General features: G+C 33.6%; 1 non-coding gene across 1 annotated transcript; it reads right to left on the reverse strand.

Annotated features, from left to right (window-relative positions):
• Window positions 1-6450: 6450 nt before the first annotated feature.
• LOC111724749 lies at window positions 6451-6645 on the reverse strand. The gene has a single exon (XR_002772992.1). It is a non-coding gene; the product is annotated as a U2 spliceosomal RNA (small nuclear RNA).
• Window positions 6646-6927: the final 282 nt, after the last annotated feature.

Consider the following 6927-nt stretch of genomic DNA (forward strand, 5'->3'; position numbering starts at 1 on the left):
TTTATCAAAAATCAGAGAGTGATTTGGGACTGTTTTCATCTATCATTTCTCTATTTTGTTTCATATATTTATGTCTCTGCTTTTATGCCAATACTATGCTGTTTTTTATCCCTATAGACTTATAGTATAATCTAAAATCTGGTTTTCATTCCAGGGATGCAAGTGTGGTTCAACATACACAAATCCATAAATATAATCCGCCACAGAAACAGAAGTAAAAACAAAGGCCACGTAATACTCTCAATAGTTCTTTGAGGATTCTCTATACTTCTTTCTATAAAAGTTGTCAAGTATCCAATGTACTCAGTACTTCTATGAAAACAACTTATATTTACTCACACTTTCTTATGAAAGATAGAATACAACTCTAGCCCAGGATGAAGGAGAGAAATGGAGGGTAAATGGCAGGACCACACCTATGGACCATATTGCAAGGGTACAAGTCAAAGCTGTTAAGTGAAGAACACAAATGTCTTAACACAATTATCACATAAATGAGGTGAAAGCTATATTGATTGGTTTGATGTAAGCACATCAGATTGTATAAAAAAATCAACACTTTGTACCCCACATATGCATAAATGTATTTATGATCTTGGTGTATATGACTTAATAAAAAAAAAAAGAAAAACAAACAAAAAAGAAAATTCCAGAATAATGAGGAGTGTTATATAATGTAAAATCTTGAATTAAAAGATGGCTACAAAGTGAAAAAAAATTGTCAGATGCATAAAAAGCATTTGACAAAATTCAGCATCCTGTTTTGGTAAGAACATTTAAGAAGATCAGCATAGATGGGACATTTTTTAAACTGACAGAAGCTATCTATGACAAATCCACAGCTATTATCATCCTGAATGGAGAAGAACTGAAAGCATTTCTGCTTAGAACTGGAACCAGACAAGGTTGTCCACTATCACCACTACTATCCAGCATAGTTTTGGAAGTCTACCCAGTGCAAACAGGGAAGAGAAGGAAAGGATATCAAGGGTATCCACATGGGGAGGTCAAGCTACCACTCTTTGCTGTTGCTATGATAATAAACTTAAAATATCTATTGACACCTATTCTTTGCCAGATGTTCTGCCAGCCCCTGACGATATTAATAATGAAACCATACTTGTTTTGTTGGATGAGTTCCTCCCTGCCTTCATGGATTTTAGATTCTAGTGAGGAAAGTAAATAATCAATTGTTTAAACAAATGACTGCTGAATTGCAAGTTTGAAAAACATTTCAAATAATGTTATTGTGAAAATGCCAAACAGGAAAACGAAGGAGTTTTCAATTCTTCATGTGAACCAAACCAGAGGAACATCCTGAGAGATCTGGATGCTTCTGATGCTTTGTGAGATCCTCTCCCTTCCTTTCACTCACACCTCAGAGACTATTTTTGTAGGGGAAGGTGTACATAGGCATGTATGTATGATCCCCTGATACTTTCTGCGTGACTTAATGTGGCACTTTATTCTTTGAGAATCCCGTCATATCAAAGCAATACAAAGCGATGAGCTCTGTACTATTGACTCTCACAACATTTAATTTCACCATGTAGGAGATACTTTTTAATTTGACTTTAAAGGCAGGAACATAAGCAGTTGAATGAGTCTATGACACATAAGGACTGAATCTCAGTTAATCCACTTTAGACTTAGATTTTCTGTACCCCATCTTCAGAGAAACCAGGGAAATCCTCTAGGTTTGCTACCTGATTCATTCATTTACTTCATCAATATTTATACCTGCTGTTGCTAGATGTCAAGAGCTCTAATATTGTAAAGCAATGCATGGTACTCATCATCAAGGAACCTAATGACAGTTGCCTTCAGGGTACAATGATAAATCTTTTCCATGGTTAATACAAGCAAACTAAGGTACTTGGCCTACATGGTAATTATTTTCTGATACATTAATTTGTCCATAAGATTATACCACGATGCAGAACATTGTTAATCATCAATTCTCCCAAACCTGAAGATGTTCACAAAACTACTAGCAACTGACTTTTCAACTTTGATTAAAAATAGCACAAAGACAGGAAGACTAACCTGTGACTTGTTCAATGAATTCTCTCCTAGTTCCCGAATAGTTTACAGTTTCACTCAACTTCTATTAGTTCTTTTGTGAGGGACATTCAATTTTTACATACTAGGATTCTTATGTATCCCTTCATTAAGACAGCTATAAAATGTAGTTAATATTGAGATTGTGTACTAAAGGCTAGGTGTTAGACCAGCATTAGTCACTCAGTAAGAGTAAAAATAGCAAAGAAACCAATGATCATCATAATATGTATTGTTACTTGACTATGTGTATAAGATGCTACTTTAAATATATTTTCTTTTTTTTATTAAATCATATTTGTTCACATTAATTCTATCATGGGATACAGTGTGTTGTTTCCATATACAATGTGAAATACTTTCATCCAATTGGCCAACATAGCCATCATGTCATTCTCACAATTGTTGTGTTATTTTCAATGTGTTTTTAATCTCTGCAAGAAGTGACAGAAGAAGCCTAAGAATTTACTCACCATCATGCAGCTTATAAATTGTACATCTCGATTCAAACTGAAGTCTTTCAAATTTTGAAATTCATTCTGATTACATGAAACACGCCAGCTACTGCCAACAGGTAGGGGCATTGAGAAGGACTCTGCCACCTCATTGCTTAGCCTATCGGGGTACTTGGAAAGGTGAGCACTGCTCTCACTGGACTGCGTCTTGCTGCCTATCTTGAGGGGTGAAAAAAATTTTCCCAAACCTTTAGAAGCATCATTCTAGTCAGCTTCTAAAGGTATTCTGTTGGGGGCAAGACATCTGATGTATAAGAATTAATTTGACTACTTAAAAATGTTTTTTAGAGAAAGGAAGATAATCATTTTGATTTTTTCAAAGCTTATCACCCACATGCCCTTTAAATAAATTATCAAAGTAGTCTTTAAAAATGTTATTCCATGTCTGTTCTTTTGTATTGTTTATTATAAATGATATATTCCAAACATACCAGATATGTGCTATGGAAAGTTTTTTCCTACATTTAGTAGTTCTTTATCCAGTTCCCCTCACCAGAGGCAAAACAGGGTGGCCAGTTTCTATGTATTTATTTAAAGATATTCTATGAATAAGTGAGTCTATATAGGTATGTGGAAGTTTCTTTTTTCATTAATGATATATGATGAATTTTAATCCGTGTCTCTATGTCTATATTTAACTCAGACTTTAATATCATCATTTATTCCCTTGCGTGTGTGTTGTAATTCACTTACCCCGGATTTCATTCATAGGGATTGTGTCTAGTCTTTTCTGTACCCTGAGCAATGCTGGCATAAGTATTTTTGGACATGCTTCTTTCTGCACATATGGGATTACATTGATAGGAAAATTTCCTAGAAATCATTGGATAAAAAGATACGTGCATTTTAACATGCGATAGTTATTGCCAATTATATACTACAACGGATTACACAAGTGCTTTCTCCTCACTCTAAGCAAAATGTTTGTTATTTAAATTTTGTTTAAAAATAATTTTAAATGTATAGGTAAGTTGCAAAAGTTAAAATGATACAAAGATATTTCTATGCTCTTTTCCCAGGTAAGCTTATTAGTCACAATGTACCTTATTTGCTGGTTTTATTTACTTTGTCATTCTCTCTCTGTCTCTGCGTATATGTACATCTATATGCATATCAATACATGTGTACGCCCATGATTTAAGTATGTGTATATACACATGATTTTAACAGTAAATTATATAAATCATGGCCTCATATTCCTAATAGTTCAGTGTTGACTACATAAGAATGTGGATATCCCTTTATGTTGCCATGGAGCTGATTTTACGAAATTTAACATTTGCTACATCAAACCACAACTTTGAGTAGGTGAAAAATTGACCCCAAATTATTTTATTTCTTAAATGAATGAATCTGAGTGTTGGTTTATATACTAAAATTTCTAGTTCTTCTTTTTTTCCTGTGAGTTTCAGGTTCCTATCCTTTCCCTGATTGTTTCTATTCCTTTGCAAATGACTTTTACATATTATAAAAATGTGCACTGCGATCTACCATAGTGAATATTTTCTTCCATTTTGTGATATGTTTTGACTGAGTTCATGATGTTCTTTGCCTTGTAGAAGTTTTTAAGTTTCCCAAGCCAAATTTATCAATCATTTTAACACTGTGAGTTATGTTTTAAATGAAGAGTTTCTTACTATGAGGTCATGATTTAAATACCCCCATATATTTTCTTTATTTTTTAGGATTTCATCTTATAAATTTAAATATTTGAGGCATCTGGACACTATTTGGGAAGCAGCTACAACATAAGAATCCCAAGTTTATTTTTTCCAGATGGCTGCACAATTGTTTCAACACTATTTATTTTTTTAAAATATGTTCATTTGATTCATTGATTTAAAGTGCTACATTTACCATAGCTACTATATTCCCATATGTATTTGGGTTTATTTCTGGACTTTCGCTTATCCTCTGTAGCCACCTTTGTTCACATGCTAATTCCAGACATTTTTATAAATGTGTCTTCATGCCATATTTTAAATTTCAGTGAAGCAAGTGTTCTCAAATTACTCTCTTGTCCAGAATTTCTTGGCTCTTTTAGACAAGTTTATTCTTTATATGTGCTTTAAAATTATCTTTTTCCAATGTTAGCTCTGCAAGTTTATTAGAATCACAAACGACTTGAAAATATTTTAGGGAGAATGAACGTTCTTATAATTATTTTTCCGTTACTCCCCCCATGTATTTATTCTCTCTATCTGCTCTTTCCTGGCCTTTGTTTTATGGTACATTACTAATATAATATTATTTATCTACCTTTTAAAAATCTTGGACACATTTTGTATTCTCCCTTTTGTATGTACTATCAGCATGCTTCATCTCACCTTATGGTAAGTAATTTCAATAACATGTATGCATGTCTGTATTTTTTCTATTGTGATACACAATACACACATGCATTTTTCTCTTTTGATTAGTATTAAATATTAATTGATACTCATTTACATGTTAGATTTACAAAAGCAAAATCCACATCATCAGTTATTTGTTTTTTATTTTTTTATTAAATGATAGCTGTGTATATTAATGCAATCATGGGGTACAGGGTGGTGTTTTCATATACAATTTGTAATATGTTCATCAAACTGGTTAACATTCTGAGTTATTATGTTAAGACATTTATATTCTACTCTTAGAAAGATTCATTTGTACCCTTGTGAGATAAACCATACAGGTGATCCCTCCAATCACCCTCCCTCCACCCATCTACCCCCGTTGCCTCCTTTCATCATCAGTTCTTTTTCAGGATATTTCTTTTTCTAGCCTTCAAAACATTTTGGAACTCTCTCACTATCATCTGCTAGAGTTTAAAACTGTTCTTTTTGATGGCTGTGTAATACGGCAGGGTGTGGAACACCATAGTCAAGCTAGTGATTCCCCTGACAATGGGCAGTCTCTTTGTTTGCAATTCTTGGCAGGAGTAAACAAGTCTGAATAAACATCCTTAGCCATATGCTCTTATTGCCTGGGAGCACTTTTCTTTCCATGGGGTAGATTACCATGACAATTATTTTTGGATAGATATGACTAAATTGCCTTCCAAAAGGGCTATAGCACTCCACAGTTCCAATAATAATGCATAAAATTCTTTCCCATTAGAAAGAGTTGTAGACACTAGAATTAATACCATATAGTTGTAACTTAATTCTGCATTCTACTGACTGTTAGTGATATTAAGCGTACTTCTATGTGTCTTTGTTCATTTGGATTTGCTCTTCTGTGAATTGTCTATTCCTATAAATTTGCACGTTTTCATCCGCCTGTTTTGTTCTATAGCACAGTCAGCTCTTCATGTGGGCAGGTGGCACATCTATAGATTCAATCACTTACCCTTCTAAGGGTTAGAAAAAAATAAAACAACACTAAGACAATAATGCAAATAATTAACAATATGATATAACAACCATTTGTATGACATTTACATTGTATTAGGTCTTACAAGTAATTGAGAGAGGACAACATGTATGGAAGGATGTGCATAGATTATACAAAGGTCATTACAAAAATTTGAGACACACAAAATCAAGAAATGCATGATATGTGTGGATAGAAACAAGTGAAGCTTCCCTGACAATAAGCCAAGCAAGGTGAAACTTGAGTAGGTGAATCAGAAAGGATCATGTTAATTGTTTCTTGGAAATAAAATGATGGCCTATAACACAGACTGTCTCAAAACTTTTGTAGTGACCTTCATGGACAAATACTACTCCACTTGATAGAGGAGACTTGAGCTTTTTTGAATTTTGGCATCTAAAGGGGTCCTGAAACACATGGATACCAAGGACTGAGTAGATTTACCTAAGGGGCTATTGTATATTATACAATTCTTTATAATTAGACTTATATGTTTTAGAATAATTATTTTTCTTTTAGATTTTTCCCCTCAAATCCCCAGAGGGGGTTCAATACCAGATAGAAGCATGAAGTAGCTAAAGCACACCCCTATTCCATTTCCTTGCTCCAAAAATCTGTTAAATATATTGTCATCGGATAGAGGCGATTTCAGATGTTAAACTGATAAGAATGATTACCACACTTGATCTTGGCCAAAAGGCTGAGAAACAATTTCTTTAATTTTTTTTTAATTTTTTTTATTAAATCATAGCTGTGTACATTAATGCAATCACAGGGTAGAGTGTGGTGTTTTCATATACATTTTGAAATACTCTCATCAAACTGGTTAACGTAGCCTTCATGTCATTTTTTTAGTTATTGAGTTAAGATATTCATACTCTGCTTTTAGAAAGATTCACTTGTACCCTTGAAAGATAAACCATAGAGGTGACCCTACCAATCACCCTCCCTCCCCTATACACCTTCCCCCTCCCTCCCCCTCCTTCTTTAATGT

Source organism: Otolemur garnettii, unplaced genomic scaffold (assembly GCF_000181295.1).
Source record: "Otolemur garnettii isolate 467f Iridium unplaced genomic scaffold, OtoGar3 scaffold00001, whole genome shotgun sequence".
NCBI lineage: Eukaryota > Metazoa > Chordata > Mammalia > Primates > Galagidae > Otolemur > Otolemur garnettii.